Here is a 13,039-nt window from a genome sequence, read left to right as displayed (position 1 = left end):
ACCGGATGTCTGCTGGAAATACAATACTGTGGAGAGGAAACAGTGTGGGAAGTTCCTGGACTGTGTGGCAGATAACTTCCTGACACAGCTGGTGAGTGAGCCAACTAGGGAAGGTGCCCCGCTGGACCTCTTGTTCATGAACAGTGAAGGACTTGTGAGCAATGTGATGGTTGAAGGCCATCTTGGGCAGAGTGATCACAAAATGATAGAGTTTTTGATACATGGAGAAGTGACAAGGGGGGTCAGCAAAACTGCCACCTTAGACTTCCGGAGGGTGGACTTTGGCCTGTTTAGGAGACTGGTCGACAGAGTCCCCTGGGAGGCAGCCCTAAACGGCAAAGGAGTCCAGGAAGGCTGGACATTCTTTAAGGAGGAAGTCCTAAAGGCACAAGAGCAGGCTGTCCCCAGGTGCCGAAAGACGAGCTGGTGGAGAAAAAGATCGGCCTGGCTAAATAGAGAGATTGGCTAGAACTCAGGAAAAAGAGGAGAGTCTAGGACCTCTGGAAGAAGGGGCAGGCAAGTCAAGAGGACTACAAAGGTGTAGCAAGGCTGTGCAGGGAGGAAATTAGAAGGGCCAAAGCTGAGCTAGAGCTCAATCTGCTGCTGTAAAAGACAACAAAAAATACTTCTTCAAATACATTAGCAGCAAAAGGAGAGCTAAGGAGAATCTCCAGCCCCTAGTAGACAAGGGAGGGAACACAGTGACCACAGATGAGGAAAAGGCTGAGGTACTTAATGCCTTCTTTGCCTCAGTCTTTAATAGCAGGGCCAATTGTTCTCTGGGTACCCAACCCCCCAAGTCAGAAGATAGGGACGGGGACCAGAATGGAGCCCCCATAATGCAGGGGGAAATGGTTAGTGACCTGCTACACCACTTAGACACTCACAAGTCTATGGGGCCTGATGAGATCCACCCAAGAGTACTGAAGGAACTGGCAGATGTGCTCACCAAGCCCCTTTCCATCATTTACCAGCAGTCCTGGCTAACGGGGGAGGTCCCAGTTGACTGGAGATTAGCAAATGTGACTCCCATCTACAAGAAGGGCCAGAAAGAGGATCCGGGGAACTAAAGGCCTGTAGTACAGGCCAGCATGACCTTGGTACCGGGAAAGCTGATGGAGCAGATCATCCTGAGTGCCATCACACGGCATGTAGAGGATAAGCAAGGGATTAAGCCCAGCCAGCATGGCTTTAGGAAAGGCAGGTCCTGCTTAGCCAACCTGATCTCCTTCTACGACAAGGTGACCCACCTAGTGGATGAGGGAAAGGCTGTGGATGTTGTCTACCTAGACTTCAGTAAAGCCTTTGACATGGTTTCCCACAGCATTCTCCTGGAGAAACTGGCTGCTCATGGCTTGGACGGGTGTACTCTTCTCTGGGTAAAGAACTGGCTGGATGGCTGGGCCCAAAGAGTGGTGGTGAATGGAGTTTACTCCAGTTGGCGGCCGGTCACAAGCGGTGTTCCCCAGGGCTCTGTGTTGGGGCCAGTCCTGTTTAATATCTTTATCAATGATCTGGACGAAGGGATCGAGTGCACCCTCAGTAAGTCTGCAGACGACACCAAGTTGTGCGGGAGTGTTGATCTGCTTGAGGGTAGGAAGGCTCTACAGAGGGATCTGGACAGGCTGGATTGATGGGCCCAGGTTAATTGTATGAAGTTCAGCAAGGCTAAGTGCGAGGTCCTGCACTTGGGCCACAACAACCCCATGCAACACTACAGGCTTGGGGAAGAGTGGCTGGAAAGCTGCCTGGCAGAGAAGGACCTGGGGGTGTTGGTTGACAGCCGCCTGAATATGAGCTGGAAGTGTGCCTAGGTGGCCAAGAAAGCCAATGGCATCCTGGCTTGTATCAAAAATAGTGTGACCAGCAGGACCAGGGAAGTGGTTGTGCCCCTGTACTATGCACTGGTGAGGCCGCACCTCGAATACTGTGTTCAGTTTTGGGCCCCTCACTACAAGAGAGACATTGAGTTGCTGGTGCGTGTCCAGAGAAGGGCAACGAAGCTGGTGAAGGGTCTAGAGCACACGTCTTATGAGGAGCAGCTGAGGGAGCTGGGGCTGTTTAGCCTGGAGAAGCAGAGGCTGAGGGGAGGCCTTATTGCTCTCTACAAGTACCTGAAAGGAAGTTGTAGAGAGGTGGGTGTTCTTCTCTTCTCCCAGGTAACAAGCGACAGGATGAGAGGAAATGGCCTCAAGTTGCGCCAGGGGAGGTTTAGACTGGATATTAGGAAATTTTACTTCACTGACAGGGTTGTCCAGCATTGGAACAGGCTGCCCAGGGAAGTGGTTGAGTCGCCATCCCTGGAAGTATTTAAAAGACGTTTGGATGAGGTGCTTAGGGACATGGTATAGTGGTGGTCTTGGTAGTGTTAGGTTTACGGTTGGACTCGATGATCTTAAAGGTCTTTTCCAACCTATACGATTCTGTGATTCTGTGATGAGTCACTCATGGCTTTCCTAATTTTAATTTCAAAGGTTACAAAAACGGCTGATTTTCCTTCTGCCCTGTTGCCCCAACAACACTTATATTTTTATGACTAAACTCTCCTTTGCATATATGTAATACCAAATATGTTACCCCTGTATCAACTAAAAATTCTACTTCATCATTCCCCAGCTTTAATGTAACCAGGGGATCAGCTGGGGTTTACTCCCCTGGTCTCCTTCAGTCCTCATCATTCAGTCATCAACTTAATAGCCTGTAGAGAAAGATCCAATTCTCTCACTTTGAGACATTCCCTTTTCCAATGCCCCCTCTCCTTACAAACAGCACACCCATCTTCTGCTAGCCGGGGAGGTCTAAACGGAGGTGCTGCTCCTCCTGGTGGTCCTTCTCTTCCCCTTCCCCTAACTATTCCTGCTTTCCCTCCTCCTCCTTTCCACATTTCAAACACCTTTTCCCAATGCTACAGGCAGAGCGAACGTCATCTTAAACTCTTATTCCTTCCCTGTTTTTTTCCAGAGTCAATACCATAGAATCTTGTGGGATAATCCCACACTGTTTTTGCCACTTCGGGTGATTTCTCAAAGCGAAAAATAAATACCTCATAAGGTATTTTATCCCATTTACCCTTCCGCCTACAAAACAGCATTAATTGCAAGATGGTATTATACCTCAATGTACTATTCTTTGGCCATTTTTCCCCACTATCCAAAGTATACAATAGCCACCAATGATTACAATATTCAATTAATTGTTTCCGAGTCAAAGGATCACCCCCCAGATCTTTCCAATGTTTTAAAATATATCTCAGGGGATGGGTTGCGGGATGGGTTTTTTACTCAGAAATGTACACATTTCCCAAAAGACTAGTGGTTGTGATTGTGCACTATCACAGGCACCAGTCAGAGGGACTCCAACTCTTGTTGGAGCTCCCTCTGGGATTCCAGCGCCCTGCTGGAAATCCCAGCCTTGGAGACTTCAACCCCCCATTGAAGACTCCCCCTTGGGCCCTGCTCCACAGGCTTTCACCTAGCAGAGACTTACCAGCTGAGGTACCTCTTTAGCCCAAACCTGTGTAGCTTTCGCCGCGCCTTATGAGCAGGCTTCAGTGGGACTCCAACTGGAGGGGAGTCCAATGGGACTCCTACCTAGAGCTCTGTTACCCATTAAAAGAATGCCTTATTATTTAATTCCAGGAGACTTACTTGGAATCCTTCAGTCCGTGGATCAGAGGTTCTCGAGAATCCCTTGTTGCCAGATGGAGGTCCTGTGATCCCACGGATCCGTTGGGATTTACAAGCGGTGTCCCATCTGGGTCACCAAAACTGTCACCTAAATCGGGAATGAAACTCCTTAACACCAATATAGTATTAAGAAGCAGGCATTCTTTATTACAGCGCCGGATGCACGGGAGATCGTTCCACCTAGCATGCATACTGCAGCTTACATCAACCAAAACTTATATTGTCCAATTACATACATATGCATCAAATTTCCCAGAATGATCATGCATATTCATTCTATTTCCCAGAACTAATTATTATATTTGCATGGTCTTTACGCATGCATCCTTGAACTCCAAGGCCTTCCATGGGGGTCTCTGGTGGTCCTTGGTGGTCGTACAGGTGTGTCCTTTAGTTGACCCCTTCTTATGGGCATGCGCAATATCACCTTGCTTATGCAACTGGCTTCCCTTCTTCATGGGGCGTGGTCCCTAACAATGATTTGGCACCCTTATTCCCATTCTAACACAAACCAATTATTCTAACTACTTCTCGACTCATTGTCAAGATGGGCTGGGGCTGTACTGGGAGCATAGCAGCATGTCCTTACTACTCCTCATCCTATTGTCTTTGGGCATAGTAGCATAACCATAGCCATAGGTGTACAAACACAACATTAAAGTATTGTCTACCCCACTCCTATCTCTATGTTGCTTAGTTACAAAAAACCAAACTAATCACTTTGGTTACATTTGGTTACATTATCACCCTCACTGGCCTCTCCTTGGTTCCTGAACCACAAGCTGTTAAAGAGTTCACTGTCCATCCCACAGAAGAGTACGTACATCCAAGTTGCTCTTTACCATAGAGGGCAACCTCCCCTCTCATCTTCCTTGCTTTTCCTGAAGAGCCTGTTTCCATCCACTGAAGTACTCCATTTGCGCAAGCTGTCTTCACACATCTCAGTTATTCCAAGAACATTGTAGTTCTGTTGTAGTTAACAGGAGCTGGTGGAAGGCCAAGGCTTACGTAAAGTTGATAAGGGGGATTCAGATGGGAACGCAGAATGTCTAAATAAAAATTACTGTCCTTGGGAGTAAAGCACATCCTGAAGAAATGTGTAAGCTAATTAAGATGTTTTGGGAACCATCTGAAACAACTAGCAGAAGTGTGATAAGAAGCACCCTCCTGCGAACTATCCTCATTATAATACTAAAAGTCACACCTGAGCTGGAGACCCCTCACCTTTGAGCAGGCGCAGAATATTAAAGTAGCACAGTAGCTTTAAGTTGAAATAAGAGAAATGTAGACCAATAGAAAACTGCTTTGTGTAATTACTTATGCATATGCATAACTAGACTGTATAAATACTGTACCTGCATGACCGAACTGTGTGCTAGCTTTGTGGAGCTACCACCTAGCACCCATCTCTGTGCAGACATAAAATAAAATACTTCTGCCCCGTGTGTATATTGGCTTCTTGCACACTGGGTAAATGACCTCACAGTTGTGGGATAACACTGTGGCTGCCCATGGAGCTGTTGCTCCTCCTGCTTGTTTCTCAGGCTGTATCATTTTTGTACACACACTTAAGGCTGGTGTCTTATCACCCTTTCTTTCCTTAGATGTATGTGGTTCCTATTACTCCGCTTGCCATTCCATTCATTGCTACCACACTTAAATGCTTGTTGTATTCACCCTCTGCCATCATTCCTTGTTTAAAGCTCTCCTCACCAGGTTGGTCATCCTACTGACAAAGACAGTCCTGCCCCACTTTGACAGGTGGATCCTGTCTCTCCCCAGCAATCCTGGATCCCCAAAGAGGCAGAACCCTGTTGACAACAACAACTGTAAAAACAGATGGTGACTCACAGGATCCATCTGCTCCTTTCCAAACTGACAGAATCATGAGGCACCACCAGGGTTCCTGATGTCCCTGACTCTCGCTCCCAGAGCAGCATAGGCACTCTTGATACACCCAAGATCTCCTTCTAACAGCATCCTTGGTGTCCATGTGGACTGGAATAGCAAGTACGGGACAAGCCTCAGTCTCTCTGCAACATCCCACATCTGAGTCAAGCAACAAACCCCCTTTGGGGATGTCAGATCAGTAGACATGGATTTCTGTCCCTTGCAAGGAATTTCCCCACTGCTACCTCCTGCTGCTTCCTCTTGGTGCAGACCCGTGGTTCAAGCTCATAGTTGGCTCTGCTATGTCCCTAGACATGACTTTCTGCCCCTTGCCTGCTACCAGGACACTGTACATGCTCTTTAGTTTCAAATCTGCAAGGGAGGAGATGTCTTCTTGGTGCCACAAGTCACAAGACCCAGCCTTACAACTTGCCACTTAGTTGAGCAGAATCATTGGCTGCCACCTCCATCTGTGCAGCTGGGGTTTCAGTCTTGTCTATGTAAGGCCTCAGTGAAGATCCTGTCAGTCTTTCACCTTTCCTCATGCTTCACAGTCTGTTCATCTCTACCCACAGCCCCTTCACCTGGTAACAGCCCCTCAGCCAGTGCACACCTTCTGCAGGCAAGGACACCCTTGCTGCCTCCTCCAGCCATGGAGAGGGGTGCCAGGTACTCCCTAAAGCCCTAGATCTGTGGAACTGCATCCTCCCTGTGAACCTGCTCTGGGTTCAGGCCTTTGCTGTGCCAGGATAGTTGCTCCAGTGTCCTGTGGTGTGGCACCACTATTGCTGAGCAGTTCCACCACCTTCAGCACAGTTTCTGCTTCACCTCTGCATAAATTCAGTTATTTGCACTCAGAGCTGTGCTCCAGGTCTGGCAGTTATATAGCTATCTTCCTAGCATGGGTTGAAGAGGTGCTTGATGCTCCCTGACCCCTAATCTGCAGTGAGCTTGAGGCAAAAGGCACAATTTCACTGAAGTGAAGACTACAGGCCCTGAGAGTTTAGGATCAATATCCTTGGAAAGTACATCAGGTAAAATACCAAATAGCACTCTCTAACCATGCCCATCCTACTCTTTTGCTGATTATAAGCTTTCAGCTGTCTAGCCTGAGATAAGTATGCATGCCAGACTATCATCTTTTATAACTGATTAAACTGTTTGGTACCATTGCTTTTTACATAAAGGGTGTGGGATAAAGGCCCCTGTTGAGCTCAAAGACAAATTAAAATGTGTATCACATTATATTTATATGAGAAACTTCTATGCATTTTGCCTGAGAGGGACAGCTATCTCTCTACAAGAAATGTGTAGTTGCAAGGGATGTGTCTCCACAGGCCTGCCACGATGAAATTGGAAGGTTATTTATAGTAAAGAATAAATGACTACATGGTGTGGCAATGGCAAAATATTACTGAGAATTAAAGAAATAAAGCACAAAGTTCTGAAGATGAAAGATAAAAATGAATAAAGAAATTTACAACAGATAAAATACAAGAGGCTAGGAAAAGAAAGAAGTGTAGTGATTGTGAATAAAATGGTAACTGTAGGAAAAGTGCAAAACCGACAACTAAACACTGAAGTGCTGAGGATATCAGCAATAGATTTTTCTCAATAGATTACCAACTCCCACACACAGTTTTTCATGGGATAACAATTCGAAAAGGACAGTCAAGCTGCTTTCTTTTCAAAAGGTTAAACTCTAAAAAGACTCAGAAGTTGCTAAGCTAAATTAGTCTTCTTCTTACAATAGTACCTCAGTAATGTATAAAACAAAGTCTTCAGTTTAAAATGGAAGCAAAGAGACTATAATGCAAAGTGTAACGCCTTTGCTATATTTCAAGGGATCTGTCTTTACTGATGTTTAAGGTGAACATAGAGATAATCCAAATTACCATTCTCTATTTGTATCATACATTTGTGTCTTCCAGCTGGGAGCAGCCCCCAGCTTGTAAGCCCCACTCTGTTCCTAATAACAGCTAAGAAGCTGCAAGGATTCAAATGGGTTTTATCCCCAACACTCATCAAACTCTACTACACACTTCTCAACACCTCACGTTTGCCACCAGCAAATTTAGGAAAATGACCCTGTAAAAGAAAACTGGATCTTAGAAAGAAAACTTATTCCCTTCACACTCACTTGCCTAGGCTCACAAGCACCAATACAAGCACCAATCTCCAAGAGCTCTGGGATTCCCTGCAATGACATAGTTGTTGACCACACTAGTCCAGCTTGTATTTTGTAGTTTCTTCTTAGGTTGGCTATCACGCTGCATTTGGATATGCCTATTGTAACCTTGAGGTGCTCACAGTGATCATGGTCTTCTTTCCATCCTGTCCTACCTTTCAGAGTCATTTCAATTTCTCTTTTTTCCTTCTTAGGGACAGAGGGGATGGTCAGGTCTCCAGCTATGTCCTTTCCCTTTCCACCTATATCTTAGAATAGCCTGTGTCTGAAGTCTGTCCTTGACTTTCACCACGTGGAGGCAGTCCTGTGCTTTTCCATGAGTTTCAGTGTTACATGCCGACAGGTTGTGATCTTGATGACCTGCTGTTCTAAGCGTTGTCTCCCCCTGCCATTCTTAACCATGCTTCCGTTCTCTCTGTTGCTTCTACACCCAGACATTCCCTTCCAGACTCCATGCAGAGTAGATTTTACATTTTTATTACAATTCTGTGCATCACACAGAAAAATATGTTTGATAAAAGAGAGTCAGTGATGGAGCTCCTGACTGTAGATAAATGTAGCAGAATAACATCCACCTATATTTATACAATTGATAAAATGCAAGTGAACAGAATTAATACTTACAAGAAAGCAGCATCTCCAGTGTTCCAAATCTCCTCCCCCTTTTTCACTGAATGGTTGATGTGCATACAATATCCAAACATAGAGAATGCATGCAATGAAAGTTAGTAATACATGAGATTTGAACATATAATGAAAGGAGATAGATTTACAGTGCTTCAAAACATTAAAAAATATGTTGCTAAATATTATGTCTGATGATACAAAGTTCTTGTGGGGATGCAGGCAGGCCACCATTCCCAGTCTGTCCAGTGTTGAAATATGAAGTCCATACATGGCAAGCTTGGCAGATGGCACCATAGAAGAAAGAATTTATCAGTACAGGGAGGGATTATTACACATTCTTTGTTCATGTAACATTACCAGAGAAAGAATTTGCACATTAACAAACAAAACTAGGATACAGTTTGACATTCAAGGCCGCGTTAAAACAGAATTACAAGTGGTTAATTTTCTAGGCAATACCAGTGATCAGACACCTTTAGTTTTATACCAGGCTGAAATTATTATCAACAGTGTCTCAAGTGTGAAACCAACATTTGGTGAAGATACAAAGTTTCTTGAAGGACTTAGTGCAACAACTGAATTGTGATAGGCATTGACTGGTGTGATCTGAAATTTCTTCCATACTTTGTCTTTATCAGCTAAGACTAATTCTAAACCACCAGACTTTTTGGGGGTATTGCCTAGGATTCTTTGGTTGCATTAGTTTTTAGCTTTAGAAGACTTTTACAAAAACTGTTTCTAAAAAAAAAAAATAAAAAAAATAGTTCTCTTACATATAGGAAAGTGTTTGTTCACTGTCAAAAAGGAAACACTAAATTGAACACTGACCTAAGAAACAGATGCTGTAGCTCTCAGCGGTATGAAGCTGGTTCTCCTCTGAATGCAGCCATATGAATGCAACCTTTTACTGTTGCTTATCAGGCCATGATAACTTTTCATGTGCAGCATCTTAAAGCTGTAGCATCTGGTATTTGCCTCTTGTTCAGAGCCAAAGCCAAGAACAAACTGTGGCTTATAGATATGTGCCTTTTAACCTTGAACAGGTTCTGTTACCATGAATTGGAAGAGTGTAGTCAGAAGATGCATTTCACAGCTAGAAGTTTCTGAGAACACAGTGAAGAGGTTACACCTGACATCTGTTTTCTGGCTACTGACTGTCACAGATATTGCTGTAACTCTGCTGTTTCCTTCATCTTGCAGGGGATTTCAGTGAGACATTAGAAATGACAGAAGGAATCAGCTGGAGGCTAGCTAAGTTAAGAGAGAGTCAGCTGCATCTGTTAGAATACGCTTGGAATAAAGGTCTGATTTCAAGCTTAAACTTCACAAAATATAAGTTGCTTGTAGAAAAATAGCATTTAAATTCAAGGTCAGACTGAAGAGAAAAGAAGTCAGACTTTCAGAGACCAGTTCCTAATGATACTTCTTTACATACAAGTAACATAAGTGCTAGATAAAGTCCGTTCCTAGAAATTGAAAAGAACATTAAAGAATTGGATTGGGATTGTATATTTTGCTTTGAAACAAGCTTCTTTCTAAAAGAAGATGAAGAATTATATCCAGAACTCATACTTTTGTTCCAATTATATCAGTAACCAACTATAAGGCTTTGGCCCAAAGACTAGTCAATGCTCTGAACAGACTATCAAAAAATCTGTGTAGTATCTGTGAAGAATTAGATAACTGAAAAGTATTCAACAGTTCTAGAATACAGTGCCATTAAAATAGGAAAGAGCATAGAAAGAAAAAATATCTCCAGAATTACCTCTTTACAAGGTCAGTACTCTAACTGCACTTGAGATTCATATTCCAAAATCTGGTCCCAGAGTTAGGTACTGATAGCCTTTTTCATAAAGTACTCCTTTCTTTCAAGCTTGGCAAAAATTTGTTAAACTGCTCTCCTAAAATACAGAAAACACTCAGGCTCAGCCCCCCTCTTAACCTGTGAGGATTCATAACTTCATCTTCCCTCTCACTGAACAGCATCTTGGTTCACATCTGGCTATAGGCTACATACACTTTTCTCCCTTTTGCTTACATTCTTTGAATGCTGATTGCACCAGCCTGTTTAACAAAAAAAAGTAGTGTACTGATTCACACTGCCAACACCTTGCACTTTTGCATGGTGAAGAAGGCTACTTAGGCATCCAGGAAGCTTTTCTGGCAAAAGCTCAGCAAATAAAATGCTTATGGATGAGACAAAGACTTTGAAAGAGTTTCTCAGATTCAGGCAGAATTCAGAAAGCTCAGGTTACTTACCTTTGTCTGATTTATTTCCCCAAATTTAAAATGGAGTTGTCACTACTTTCTAGCTCATATTACTTTTTCCAAAATATATACATTGAAGTTAATGAGAGGGAGCACGAATGCAAAGCAATGGGTGTCATGTGATTTAACTCAGTGAAAGAAGTCTCCCATTTGCTTTCTTGCCTTCACAGTTCTGCTTCCCTTCCTCACACCTTGTACCAATCGTAATGATTCAGTCTGTGTACACCTACTTGATCATCCAGCTACTCAATCAGAACAATATTTAAAATGGCTGTATTGTCAGCCTGCTTTTTCTTAGTCCTTATAACCTCAGCAGCAGGAGATTATTTTTTCTGTTCTATTTTTTTACATTCCTGCACAGGTAAATAGTGGTTTCTCTCCTCTTTCCTGCAATTTTATTTGAAACCTTATTTATTTTCCCATTCAATTATAATCATTCATCCAATAAAGTGCATTACAACCATCCTCTCTCCTTTAAGTCTAGTATTTCTACATGGAGGAAAAATACCTTGTCTATCAGAGGCTAAAACTATAGCAAATTTATTATCTTATCTTTTATGTGCTAGTGTGTATGAGCTTAAAAGGAAGAAAGGCTTTAAAGTGTGTAAGCTAATGAAAATCTAAGCAAAAAGATATTCTAACTCATCACAATTTTGAGAAACCTTACCTAGGAGCTAACAATGAGTGTATAAAATGTCAAGCCACAGGGTAACTCCTTCAAAGTTATAAGCATTTGAAACTAACAGCTGATGAGTGCCTTCTGAACCATAGCTTTCATGACAAAGAAAATACACTGATTGAATGCTACTTCATCTCACAATTAGAAATACAGAGAAATCTCCATGGACTAGGTATTAAAATAATAAGCCGTAACACCTATAACTGGGAGAACAGAAATAATGAAGCAGAACCAAAAAGTAAAAAAGAAAGGATGAACTTGTCTGTCCCAGAGTTATCACAGCTCCCACTTAAATACCCGCATCTTAAAATGGGGGAGCTCCCAATTAAATACCCGCATCATAATCTACACTACAAAATACTTTAAGGCCTGTTTATGGTACTTTTCAGCTGTCAATTATACCTGAGCAACTGACAGTAAGACTGAATCTACGATGTGTATGTACAATATGTTCAGCAAACTGAAACACAACTTTTACAGGGTGAAAAAAAAATTCAGAAACCACAAAGAAAATGTTATATCAGATAGCACTGCTGACCTTTTCCTGTAGCAATATGTTTTAACTTACTATACCTGTAAGTTACTAGTAATGGATAAGAATGGCAGTCTAAGCAAGATGGATCACAGATGGAATGTTTTTATAACATTATCAATAAAGTTTAGAGGAGAAGGCTTGTATAGAAACAGCAATACTACAGCAATATTATAGTTATAAATACACCTGGAAAATACATTTTCCTTATGGGACAGGCAAAAATTACATTTTGTTGTATATTAATCTATTAACTCTTAAATTCATGTGTTATATCATAGATGACAGTCATCATGTTCTTTATTCTGGGGAATAGAGATGGTCAGTTTTAAGCAATACCTGTAAATGCGTTTGGCATGCTATTAATAGGCACCAGTGATACAAAGCAGAAAGACTTAAATTACTACAATAGCTGCAAAACTTAAAGTCCTGAACTTTAAAATTTCTAAATGCAACTCAGGTTCAAAAGCAAATTTCTCTCCAAATGTATATTTACATTTGAACATGGATTTCCTTCTCCATGCTGGTTTGCTATGAAGATTACACTGGTAGAAAAATCACAGTATTTTGTGACAAACAACTGTCTAACAATCATTTTAGTGCATATAAGGGAAGATATATGGAAGGTCTTGACCACTGAGAAATAAAGCATTTATTTAAATAATTTATTGTATTGGGTTTGTGTGGCAAGGTTTTGGTAGCAGGGGGGCTGGGGGGCTGCAGGGGTGGCCTCTGCGAGAAGATACCAGAAGCTGCCGCCATGTTGGACAGAGACAGTTCCAGCAGGCTCCAAGAGGGACCTGACACTGGCCAAAGCTGAGCAAATCAGCAACGGTGGTAGCGCCTCAGTAACAACATATTTAAGAAAGGGGAAAAAATGCTGTGCAACAGCTGGGAGACAGGAGTTAGGAGATGTGACAGAAACAACTCCGCAGACACCAAGGTCAATGAAGAAGGAGGGGGAGGAGGTGCTCCAGGCACCAGAGCAGAGATTTCCTGGCAGCCTATGGAGAAGACCACAGTGAAGCAGGCTGTCCCCCTGCAGCCCATCAAGGTTAATGGTGGAGCAGATATCCACCTGCAGGCCATGGAGGGCCCCATGCTGTAGCAGTTGGATGCCCAAAGGAGGCTGTGACCCCGTGGGAAGCCCACACTGGAGCAGGCTCCTG

Source organism: Ciconia boyciana, chromosome 2 (genome assembly GCF_034638445.1).
Source record: "Ciconia boyciana chromosome 2, ASM3463844v1, whole genome shotgun sequence".
In the NCBI taxonomy this organism is placed as follows: Eukaryota; Metazoa; Chordata; class Aves; order Ciconiiformes; family Ciconiidae; genus Ciconia; species Ciconia boyciana.
This window is presented reverse-complemented; position numbering follows the sequence as displayed.